Below are 13,076 nucleotides of genomic sequence, written 5' to 3'. Positions count from 1 at the left end.
ATTCCAAAAGCTGGCCAAAAATAAAACCCTTTCAATTTGCCTCTCACAAACCTTCTTATGATATTAAAGCAAGGCTCAAACTTTACGTAGCCAAAAAGCTCTCTCTCTTGGTAGATTTTTTTAAAAAAAGCCCACGCCATGCTTTACCGTACGCTGCTGCCACGTCAACTTTCCGCAAAATGTGTCGCTTTTTGCGGGCCTGTCCGTACACAACAGCCATGTCATCAATTATGTCGTACTGCGTGGGACTGTCCATGCTTGAAGGAGTGTGTGTGTGTGTACTAGCCAGCAACCAACAGCCACGTCACCAGTTTGTGACATGATTTATCGGCAATGCAATTAGCAATCGCATCTGGATCCACTCAGGACCTTGTAGATGCCCGATTGACTAATCCGTATTGCAACCATGTCTATCGAGATCATTCAGACCGAAATGCTGCAGTCATTTCGTCTAGGAGTTCCTGCACTTAGACAAGTCAAGAACAAGTCAGTATCATGTTCCGGAATTCCAGTTCATAAAGTCATACAACAGAATATTGTCAGCTCTCAGTATCCCTGAAGCTCAAAGAGACATCGGTGACTCTAGTATCAAAAATCGAGGCATCTGTTGACAAAGGAGCGGAGTAACTCCCCTCTTGTGCATACCCATTGTACAAGATATCCGGCCAAGCTGAATTCGGGGTTCCATTTGGAATAGACTATGTTAAACCAAAAGTTTCAAGGTAAAGATTCACAATCTGAGGAGTATCTGCTATGTCCTCTTCCTCCATCCACTTCGCATCCAATGCAGGATAGTTCTTGAATTTAACCAAGAACCACCTCTTCGCTTTACCCTTGGTCTTTCTTTCTTTATGTGCCAAAATCTGATCTGGAACAAGGGTCTTCTCGTTTTCTTCCATTTTGGGTTGCTTATCATCGGGCACATCGCCTTCAAAAGGCTTCAAGAGACTCACATGAACAACATTGTGAATCCTTCAAGTATCGGGCAGCTTCAGTCCAAAGGAGGCATCATTTATCTTGTTGAAAAATCTGGAAAGGTCCACACTATCACATGCTAAGCTTTCAAGAAAGCGACTTGTCACCAACGTGTGACTACTATCTATCCTTTTTGTTGATTTCTTTCTTACTATTTATTTACTTTCACTTTTTGGAAACACCCCTCGGGAAATCTAACTGCCCTGCATTGCATAGCTAGTGTGGAACTGTCCAGAGGGAGTCCAGGCCTGAGGGCAAGAGAGCACTAAGGTTGAACAAGGACTATGGTTAGCCAAAGTGGGGTCACTGACTAGCCAGAGTGGAATCCTTTGCTACAGAGGCTACATTTCAATTCTGGGTGTGGCTACAATGTACAAAGGGGGTCAGATGACCTAGAAAGATACAATGGCAGCATCTCCTAAAATTTAGGGAACTGCTATTTTGGGACCTGAAAATGTGTTTGCGTCATTACCTCCGGAATGACAAGGAGAACATTTTCTTACTCTGCCGTGAAGTCAACTGGACAACCGGTTGGGAGATTTTTAGGCGGCAACCCCGAAACGGGAAAATGCTTGTAAATGCGCCAAGTGGCACATTCTCGTGCACTTTCCTCATGCAAGAGAAGGTGGCGCTGAATTTTAAGTTGGGAGAGGCTCATTTTCAGATTTTGTCACAGGTTAAGAGCTATGGAGTGCTTGCTTTCCCTCCTATGTACAGTGCGGTGCCAGGAGTGATGCCCTACACGCTACGCACTGCCCTCTCTCCCCCCTATGGCAGTATGTTATGCCCCTCTAGTGGGCTTTTCATTTGACCAATGTACAGTTGTGTGGGTTCATGCGCGATTGCCAAGGCAAGAGCCTCTTGCACAGGTACTGGATTAGCTAGCGGCTAATTCCCCGCAGGTACAGGTGAATTCGGAGAGGTTTCACACCAGAAATCTCGTCCGATTCAAAGGGCAAGTAGCCCTACAAGTGCGGGAGCTCGAGGACTTGCTACGGATGGGACCGGCACGCGAAACGGAGCCCGAAACAGTAAATTACAGCCTGCTGTGTATTTTTGCAGGTTTAGGGTTTTGGCCCTAAACGGTCCCTAATTACCCCAGGAGGTTCGGGGACGCGAGGGGGCCGCTGTACAGGTGATCTGGCGCATTTTCGGGGCTGAAAACAGAGAATTCAGCGTGCTGCAGATTCTCGCCAGGTTTTGCAAAGTGCCCGTATGCGTCGGGAAAGTCAATCAATGCGTGGGAATACTGACTGTGAAGGGTCCTAGTACAGTTATGCTGCCGAAATCGGGCCGGAACAGTTGAAATTCAGCCAAGTTTGTGCGGGGCAGCTTGTAGGGAACCACAGCGTTTATTCCCTCTTTTGAACAATAAAGAAATACCGAAAGGGGCGCCTAAGTTAGGGGCCAATCTGGTGTCGGTCTACTCATACAGGTGCAATCTAGCAGCCTGTATCCCTCTCCCCTTTGTTGTGTCTTGAAAGTACAGGTAAAGTGGACGACAAATTAAATGGGTGAAAGCAAATAAGGTTTAAGTTTAAAGTCTACCGCCCTTTTTGGATTGAATAGGCCGGTTTCACGGCTCCTTTTCCTTTTTCTTTCTCGAGCGTGCCTTCCCAAACTGTAAGAGCACCCAATCGTTCTCCTTCAATTTCAAATCGCGATGATGGCGATCTACTGCCTTTTTCTGTCTTTCTTGAGATTTCTGCAAAGCCTGGTGGACCTAGGCAAAAGCCGTGTCCCAAGTCGCGCATGTACTCATCGGCTTCAAAAATCTTATCTTTCATGCTTAGGAAGGGTGGAACCTTCACAGCACCTTCAATAATTTCAAATGGCGCCTTCCCCGTCAAAGAGTGTATCATGTTGTTGTAGGCAAATTCCACCAAAGGTAAATACTTTTCCCATTGAGTCTTCTGATCCGAGATGTAAGACTTCAATAAATCTAAAACCACTGAATTGGCAATCTCAGATTACCCGTCAGTCTGCGGGTGAAAAGATGATGAGAACTGCAACCGCGTGCCAATGTTCTCCCAACTAGCCTTCCAAAACAAACTCGTGAATCTGGGGTCCCTGTCGGAGACCATCGTCTCGGGCATGCCATGTAATCTGAAGATCTGGGCCACATGGCACAAACAGTCTCGCTAAGTGATCCGGCTTGACTGTTTTCTTCACTGGAATGAAATGAGCTTGCTTGCTAAATCTGTCAATAACGGTCCAGATACCATCGTGACCACTCTATGTTCTCGGGCGATCAAAAATGAAATCCATTGCAATACTTTCCCAGGGGCGGGTAGATATGGGCAAAGGCTCTAACAATTCCTGTGCTTTATGCCTGTCAAACTTGACCTTCTAGCATACCAAGCAACTGTGCACAAACTCGTCCACATCCTTCTTGAGTCTCGGCCAAAGAAGTATTTCTCTACCCCTCTCAAGGTGGTAGTAATGCCGCGGTGACCCATAAAAGGTGGACAGTGGCATTCGGTCATAACATTTTTCCTCAACGGTTGTGTAACACACAACATGGTTTTCCTCAAGTAGCCATCCCGAATGGAATATCCTGCTACAATCTCCCCATCCCGTATCCGTGTGAAAAATGTCAGCAAAATCTGTATCTGTGGCATACTGGTCGACCATATCCTCGAAGCTCCTATGATGTATCGCAGAAATAGCCAGAACCAACGGTTTCCGAGACAAAGTATCTGCCACCAAATTCGCCTGTCCCTGAACATGGACAATCTGGAAGTGAAACTGTGACAAGATGTTCGCCCACCGCATCTGCTTTTCCGATGGCTGCTTCTGTGACAAGAAGTAGCGTAAACTCTGATGGTCTATAAAGACAGAAGAATCTGCTCCGAGTAGGTAATGTCGCCACTGAGTAAGAGCATGGATAACCACCAAAAGCTATTTCTCATAAATCTGTGTTGTCAATTCCGGCCTTGAGAACAATCGGCTCTCGTAGGCAGTGACATGGCCTTCTTGCATTAAGACCACACCCAGACTACGACCACAAGCATCACAATATACTTCAAATGACTTTTGCAAGTCCGGCAAAGTCAAAACTGGTCCTGTAGTCAATTTCTCTTTCAATTTCTGAAAGGCAGTCACCTCTGTGGGTCCCCACGAGAAAGGGACTCCTTTCTGTGTCAAGATATGCAAAGGGGAAGCAACCTCTGCAAACTTTCTGATGAACCGCTTGTAGTACGAACACAAGCCCAAGAAGCTTCTAACTTCATGGACATTCTTCAAATCGCGCCAATCACGGATAATGTCTATCTTGGCTAGGTCCATCTGCACTCCTGCTGCTGAGACAATGTGTCCCAAACAGGTGTATCTCTGGGCTCAGCTCATACGGTAAGGTGGCCGGTTCGGTGGTGTGATTCCAAGTATCAGATCAATGGTATGATCCTTAAGCCGAGCTGGTGGCAACTCGCCTGGCAGGCCCTCTGAAAAGCAATCGGCATGAGTGTGGAGAAAATCTTTGTGTTCTTTGTTCAGGTCAAAACATTTTCGGCCTTCATTCATCGTTCAATTCTCTCCAAAAAAGTGAGTAAAGAAACTAAAGTTCATCAAGTACAATCTCTGAGCCCTTCTTTTGTCAAAGTCGCTTTCTCGGCCCGGTAGTCAACCACGGTATTGTTCTTGTGGTACCAAGGGATTTCAAGTAGGACGTCACAACCTCCCAAGAAAATTACGCAGAAATCCTCGTGCCCTAAACACCCCTGTCATTGCAAACGAAGTTTGCCAATGATTGGTGTAATGGCAACATCCCGTCCGGGTGCCGCTAGAACTACCTCCTCCTATGGCCTTAGCCTGTCGGGCGTAATTCCAAATCGAGCCGCCAATTCAAGTGAAAAGAAGTTGGCCTTGGCTCCTTCAAAAGAGCTTCCTGATCTTTCCCTTTGCCCTAAAAACGGCAAAGTTTGTACTTTCATTCATTTGATTCGGTTCGGGCCCCATGCAATGTGGTACCAGTTCTTTTTTTTCTTCTTTTCTTTTTTAATCTGCCTTTTCTGCCACGTCCCTCAGCTGCTTTGGAACTTTCTGGCCTTTCTTCATCCTGTTCATTCAGTGCCTGGTTAGGGCACTTCACGGAGATACGCTTCTTCTGCTTTCTTGCCGATGCAAAAGTAGACTGAACCAAATAACCCAGGAAGTCAATTCCTTTCTTCTGCTTTTTGTCGTGCTTTTCTGCTTTATTCTACACGTCAAAAAGCTGAGAAATTCGTGCATCAACCACCTCTTCTAATTCTTGCTCTGTAAACATCCTGGGAGTAGGAGGTTTCTTCGGTGCCGGTTTGAGGGGTGGTTCTGTGGTTTGACGCCAATGTGAGTGCACCTCGTCGAAGGAGGTCTGGCTCATAAATTTCGCAAATTTCGGGTCCTTCACAAAATTTAGCATCATCTTTGTTGCATTGTCGATCAATCGTCGACACTCCATCTCTTCGAGGTCCGCCTCAGTAGGCTAAGGCGGGTCATACTCCTCGTGTGAATCCTCTTCGTGATCTCTTCCCGCATCTCCGGATGTAGAGAAAGTCAACTGATCTCTGTCTGAAGCCATAAGTGCCGCGTAAAAAGGATCGGATTTCCCGGAAGAAGAGAAATCGACCGTGCTCTGATACCACTGTAACAGACTTGGACACTCCAAGTCGAGATTCTACCGCGACACCACAAGAATTCACTTCAGTTCACAGTTCACAATTGATACGACACTGGCCCGGCGGAGTTCCGTGCCTAGAGATATTGGCCCCAAAGACTCGCGACCCTTTCGGTATTTCTTTTTGTATTAATCTGCAACTCAAAGTACAAGTGAGTGGTCGGGACTCACAGTCAGACTCTGCATCCAGATGCTCTGAGAAGTGAGAGCCCAAACCACTATTATATAGATTTACAAGGGATGCTAAGAGCAGAGCCCGGAAGCTTCAAAATCATAAGCCTTTAAAAAAAAAGCAAAAGCTCTCTGTCTCTCACAAGCTCTCTCTTCAGTAAATAAAGCAGAGCTTTTAAAAAAAGTAAAGCTCTCTCTTTCTTCCTCTTGCGTAGAATAAAGCAGTAGCCCAAAAAGCTGGCGCTGCTTTTTTTTCCATACAGCTGCTGCCGCAAAACGCGGACGTCCCTACATCAAGCCACGTCATCAGTCGGGCGTCCGTACAGCAGGCAGTGCCACATCAATATTCGACCCTTAATTTCAGGAAGCCCAATCTGCTGCCAGCCAGGGGCGTGTGTGTTGTGTTATGTAAAAGTCCTCGTGCCCCAAATACCCCTGACAATGCAACCGAAGTTTGCCAATGACAAGTGTAATGGCTATGTCCCGTCCGAGTGCCGCGAGAATTGCCTCTTCTTGTGGTCCCATCCGATCGCGTGTAATCTCGAGCGGCGCCGCCAATTCAGGTGAAATGAAGTTGGCCTTGGCTCCTTCATCAATGAAAATCAGGGCTTCTTGATCTTTCACTTTGCCCCAAGCTCGGCAAAGTTATGTACTTTCATCAATCGTGCTTGGGTCAGTACACATGCAATCTAGAACCAATCCTGCTTTCATCTTGCCTTTTCTGCCATGTTCCTCAACTGCTCTCGAACTCTCTGGCCTCTCTTCATTCTGTCCTTGTTGTGCCTTTTTAGAGCACTTCGCGGAGACGTGCCCATGTTCCCCGCATCCAAAACACTTCCCTTCTTTGCAAGGTAGGATCAAAACGTATGTACAGAACGTATCCGTACCATACGGACGTTGTGTACGGATCCGTACCGTACGGAACGGTCCGTACGTTGCAGTTTTTTTTTTTAAGAATTGGCCGACTCTATTGCGTAGCTGAGGGTTTTGCCCAAACTTTGTGAGCAGTTTTTTAGCCACAATTTGTAGATGTGTGTAACCAAGGTGCACTGCAGAGAAACAGCAGGTTTAGTACTAGAAATGTCCTAGAAACTTAGTACTTTGCCGTTTTTTTTACAAGAGTACGTATTTTCACGTACATAAAACTTTTTCCTGTACCAAACAACATACAGTACGTACATATACGCAGCGTACAGTACATACAATACCACCTTGCTTCTTTTATGTAATTGGCCCTCTCTCGAGGAGTGAGCCGGGGTCGTGTATCCTTGTCTTTCTTTTCTTGGGAACTCTTTCTCTTTCTACTTTCATTGTTAGAAGTCTGTTGGGTTCTCTGAGTTAAGATCTCATCAGTGGGGTAAGTCAAAATGCCCGAATGTATCGCAAAACCCCGTTTCGCATGACCCATCAATTCTTGAATAGAATTTGACTTTTGTTCCAGGCAGTAATCTCGGATCTCTGTAGGAAGTCTGGAACAAAACCGCTTAATCTGTTCTTTAGACGAGACCTTCTTTAATGAAGAGGCACGTAGAAAAGAGTTCCAAAATCTCTCGCAATAAGCGTACGGAGAATCTCCCTTGGTCATCCGAAGATGATTCCAAGCAGTTCGTATATCTCGTTCGTACTCCCGGAAGCCAAGAAGAAATAAAAAGCCTTTTGAATTTCAACCATTTAACTGGAGCTTCCTTCCTCAAAAGAAGGGTGGACAACCATGTTCGAGCATTTCCCTTGAAGAAAGATGTAGCCCTCCTAATCTTGGAGTGCTCTGAGTAATGCCCTCCAGAGAAAGCTATGTCAAACTACTGTATGAAGGCCAAAGCCCTCGTAGCATCTCGGAATCCACAAAAAGAATCACACTTAATTGATTGTCCAACTTCTCTGAATTCTTTTACTTTCTTGCTCTTATCTTCGAGGAAGTCATATTGGTTGGCTTTGTAAAAATGCTTCTCCTTTGCATAAAACATGTGATCATCGGAGTCTGAATTGTCTGAGGATGACTCCTCTGTAGAACTGTCAGAAATTGGGCGAAATCTAGGCTTCTTTGCCTTTTTCTTGCCCTTTCCGAAGCTTTGCTTTTTGCTTCGCTTTTTGCCTTTTCAGTGCCAAAAATTGGGCAAAATCTAGGCTTCTTTGCCTTTTTCTTGCCCTTTCCGAAGCTTTGCTTTTTGCTTCGCTTTTTGCCTTTTCAATCTTCTTCACTTAAGTCAGAAGAGCTAGAAGAATTGCCAGAACAAGAAGAAGAAGAAGAACTGGGTAGTCCTTCAAATCGTACACGCTTCTTCTGCTTTCTCGCCGATGCAAAAGAAGATTGACGACCAAAATAACCCGGGAAATCAGTCCCTTTCTTGTGCTTTTTATCGTGCTTTTTGGATTTGTTGTTTGTGTCCAAAAGACGGCTAATCTGTGTCTAAACCACCTCTTGTAATTCTTGCTCTGTAAACGTCCTCAGAGAAGGAGGTTTCTTGATTGCCAGTTTGATGGGTGGTTCTATAGCAATCTGCCAGTGTACTTCTGCGATGGATTGCTAAGACAAAAAATCTGCAAATTTCGGATCCTTCGCAATTATAATCATCTGCTTTGTTGCCTCCTCAACCAATTGTCGACGTTCCATCTCTCCAATCTCGAACTAAGTAGGCCAAGGTGGGCCATACTCTTCCTCTGTTTGCTCATGAGAATCTTCTTCGTGATCTCCTCCGCATTCGCAGATGCAGAAGAAGTCAATTGATTCTTGTTAGAATCCATAAGTGCCGTGAGAAAAGGATCAGATCTCCCGGTAGAAGAGAAATCGACCGCGCTCAGATACCACTGTGACAAACTTGGACACCCGAAGTCAAGATTCTACCGCAACACAACAGCTCACAAAGTTGACACGGCCCGGCTTAGTTCCGTGCCCAGAGGTACTGGCCCCAAAAACCGGTGCCCCTTTCGGTATTTCTTTTTATATTAATCTGTATTCAAAGTACGAGAGAGTTGGCGGGTGCTCACTCTCAAACTCTGCATCCAGATGCTTTGAGAAGTGAGGCCCAACCAACTTATCTATTGGTACAAGGGATGCCCAAAAGCAGAGCCCCAAAATCATTAACTTAAAAAGCTTTTAACTCAAAAGCAATAGGCCCAAAAGCTGCCATAAAAATCAGCCAGCGCTTTTTACGCAAATCCGTACAAAAATGTCACGTCACCACTCTCAACGCAATCTGCACCGTAAAATCTGAAAGTCCGTACAATACCACGTGTCAACCTGTTGGTACATAATCCGGACCTCTCCATGTTAGCAGTGTGTGTCCATGTACGTGGGCATTGCCACGTCATCAGTTTGTGACACCGATAGAACCCCAACTTCAACGAGGGCGAATCTAGTGCAGCAGGTTTGCACAAGAGGGGAGTCACTCCGCTCCTTTGTCAATGGATTACCCCGATTTTGAATAGTCACTCATGTCCCCTTCGGGTTTCAAGGACACTAAAGGGCTGAGTACTATTCTGTTGTATGACTTTATAACTGGAATTCCCGAAAATGAAATTGATTGATTTGTACTTGACTTGTTTGAGTGCAGGAAATGAAAGACGAAATGACTGCAGCATTTCAATCTCATTAATCTCTATAGACATGATTGCAATAAGGATTAGTTAATCCGGCATCTGTGAGGTCCAGAATGGATCTAGATGCGATTACTAAATACGTTGCCGATGGTCATGGTCTAAGATTTGGAATGAATGTCTATGTGATTTGTCATGTGATGTCTTGTGATATCAAGTGATGTCCTTTTATGTCCGCTAATGTGACTGTCGTCTTGTACAAGTGCTAGATGTCTCGTGTCTAGTGCATCGGTACTAACAGTCAGTGTCTATTAAGACAATTTATGGCCTCTGTCTGTTTTGCAGGCGTAATCGAGGGCGATTACAATTCTTTCAAGAGGGGGGTATGTCACAAACTGGTGACGTGGCAAGCCCACACACACCCTCCTGACGTGGTAGAGTCCCGTGAAATGCGCCGATAGGCTGACATTGCAAGGTGTACGGACACCCAAAATTTGCGCTGGCTACTGACGTGGCAGATTTCCGCAAAATGTGCTCACTTGCTGACGTGGCAACATGTACGGATTTCCGAAAATTATGCTGGCTTTGTTTTAGCAACTTTTGGAAGATCCGTTGCTTTTGGGAACTTTGCTTTTGAAACTTACAAGATTTTGGGGCTCTGCTTTTGGGCATCCCTTGTAAGAATAAATAAGTCCTTTGGGACTCACTTCTCAGAGCGTCTGGACGCAGAGTCTGAGAGTGAGTACCCGCAGACTCTCTTGTACTTTGCACACAGATTAATATAAAAACAAATACCGAAAGGGGCGCCAATCTTTGGGGCCAATACCTCTTGGCACAGAACTACACCGGGCCATGTCGTCTTTGTGAACTGTTTTGAAGTGAATCTCTGATGTGTCGCGGTAGAATCTTGACTTGGGGTGTCCAAGTTTGTTACATCAACAGAGTTAGCCAGCATGTTGGGTCTCTCTCTCTCTCTCTCCAATTTCTCTCCAACATCTTTCTCTCTCTAGCATTTCTAGCGTTTTTTCTCTCTGTGCCATATTTTCCTAGATCGTCCATTCTCTCTCTACATCCCTTGCGTTTTTGTGCAAATCCCTCTCCTTTTGTGCCCTCTCCTACCCTAGGTGACTCACCCTTGCCGTGTTATGGGAGATCACCGCGATAGGGTGGCTCTCGGAGGTTCCACATTCGAAGGTTGCTGCTGTCCACCATCGGATATGAGATGTTGCTGCAGTTTTCAACCATATCTGTCCATCTTCGGCTGCTACTTCTGACAAAACTTCCACCTCAACCTCTTCTTCAACTTCCACCTCTTCGTATTTCCATCTCATTGTTTCCTACACATTCTTCGTGGTGCTTGTAGTTGTTGTAGAAGTCTCGATAGATTTGCCCACATAAGAGCAATCACCTAGTTTCTTAAAACATTGAACCAGCTGGTTATTCTGTAGAGACCTCGAATCTGCAAACACCTTCAAAACACTTGTAACCACCTACGCAAATTTGAAAAGAGGGGCAGACTTCTCCTCAAATAGACCCCTGACATTACGTCTCTATTGTTGTCACTCCATGAACAGGTACAAAGGCTGTTACTGAAAATTATGGGTTGCTTTAGAAAGCAACTACTCAAGTCACTTATCTCTAAGTTAAGAAAAACAACAGATGTGTAGAACTTTTAAAGATAGTGTGTTAATTTCGACTTTGCATAGAATTTTGTAACACTTCAACGTCAAACTATTAGTCCAGACCAGTTCATTCAGCATACCAACTCCCTGTCTCGTCAGCAATCGGTGACACTTCGTACAAATGGGAAATGACAAACTCTAACACCCCCTCTCAGCTCCATGATGGGGTATCAATCCAAAAGAGCTAGAGTGAGCCCTCAACTGTTGTTGAGGAAAAGGCTGTGTGATCCCTTTAAAGCGGACCATCGTTTGTTTTGGGGACTTGCTACTCGGACCTAACATGTCTTTCCGCTAATCAAGTCTACATTGCTTGATTGATTATGTCTCCCTCCCTCTTGCGACCGTCTCCCTTGCGCTTCTAATTAGGCAGCAATGGCACGACAAAGTATGAAGTCAGACATTACACTAATGCAAGCTGACGGCAGGCAATGAGGCCTGGAGTTCTTTGCTGATGGCTAGTGGTCAGATCCTTAAACATAGGGGTTGCATCGATCCACCAATGCAGAACAATGTACTTCTTAGCATCAAAACAACCCATAGAAGAACGCAATAAAGTTAACACTCGCCTGACAGGCCCTGCTGGTTGAAATCGAAATAGCACAACCTAGCCTATAGCTGAGTGTAGAATTACTGAAATATAGTTTTACAGCCGAGTGCTCGTCTGAGAGTTTGATTAGAAGTATTAGGCCTAGAGCACCCACATCGTGGGGATGAATTCATGTACTATCTACCGAGTATATACTCAGGTGACGACGCTGTTTGAATTTGCAAACTTGAATAGGGTGAGAACTTTCTTTTTGTACTTGGTGGGCCAAAGCTCTTTTTCAGCAATTTGAACCCACAAGCCACCAAGTGGCGCTTGAGTTTAAAAATTATTATCCTGCACACTCTTTTCAACAACAAAAAGCAACATTGTATGTTGCAAAAGGCCCCGAGATGACTTCTTTAGATGTCTACGTGCAGGTTGCTACTTCATCATCCTACAGAAACCGAAAAGGGAGAAGTTGTATCGCCATAGATAGCTTGCAAGGCAGCAGAGGACATAAGTGCAGAGAGAAGGAGTACATTGATGAGTGCGAGATAAGCTCAGCATGGCTCTCGCCAGGAAGCACATCGGATGCAAAGGAAAGGCCTCTCTGCAAATGTAATTGTGGCCTTATTCAACGCGTTGACATGGGTAAGAGAAGTTACGATGAGATTGCTAGTCAGGGGCTGTTGGTGGAGATAGATGTCATGCTTGGTGGTTCTTTGGTTGATATGGCATAATTTGCGGGATGAGAACGGGGCTGCTAGAGAAACATGTTGTGCTTGGAAATGCATCATTTGCAAGATACACCCAGCATATTGTGGGAAGAAAGCTCTAGGGCTATTTTCACCATATGTGAAGGAAAGGCCTTTCCCCAAATGCAATCACCTATGCTTGCATTTTGAAGGCATGTCGCCTTATGCAACACCCTCACATGGGTGACAAAATTGAACATTTAATGGTCTAGTAACTTGTGTGTAGCGGAAAATAACATAGACATAGTGAGCATTTCATTAGAATAGATTCCTAATGAGCATAGCAAGAGTGCTTGAATGGAGAGAGCAACAAAAGCAATAACACCTAGTTAGATAGGCATGAACAATACTTCAAAAAGAGAGAGAAATTAGGCTATTGACAACAGTTAAGGACCAGATTTACATGGAGACGGTCCCCACTCCAAAAGGCTTTGTATTATAGGTTTCCCATCAAGGGAGACATTTTACAACACATACTTTGTGTTCCTTCAATAACTTGTTGGTGCAATGAAGATGGAAGATTCAAGCACCAAGCTTACACTTGAAAACACAACATCAATTCCCTCACGGTCTCAGACCCAAGACCTCACACACCTTCGAAGATGATGAGAGCTAGCGGGGTATGAGAGTAGATCGAGGGAAGAAGGAGTATTCTTACGAGAAAGAAGTATGTCTCCTCACATAATCACTCATAATAGCTTAGCATAGCTTAATAATTAGCATGATAAAGGAGATGAGCATGCATTGGAGCTTGGCTCTTCGTTGGATTTGCATCACAA

The 13,076-nt window shown here is 45.0% G+C and overlaps 1 protein-coding gene across 2 annotated transcripts in view; it reads right to left on the bottom strand.

The window, feature by feature from the left end:
- The window catches only part of LOC147417605 (uncharacterized), an 88,164-nt gene extending 76,402 nt beyond the window's left edge, over positions 1-11,762 (bottom strand). Inside the window, exon 1 of one of the 2 annotated variants that reach the window (XM_086507011.1) lies at positions 11,583-11,762. The gene's annotated coding sequence lies outside the window, so the exon portion shown is untranslated. Of the gene's footprint in view, positions 1-11,420; positions 11,442-11,582 lie in introns of those variants that run through there. The other variant, XM_086507012.1, reaches the window with a different exon arrangement.
- Between the last annotated feature and the right edge of the window lie 1,314 nt (positions 11,763-13,076).

The sequence above is a fragment of the Adiantum capillus-veneris genome, chromosome 30 (assembly GCF_014529385.1).
Source record: "Adiantum capillus-veneris isolate H3 chromosome 30, ASM1452938v2, whole genome shotgun sequence".
NCBI classification, from domain to species: Eukaryota; Viridiplantae; Streptophyta; class Polypodiopsida; order Polypodiales; family Pteridaceae; genus Adiantum; species Adiantum capillus-veneris.
This window is presented reverse-complemented; position numbering and strand designations above follow the sequence as displayed.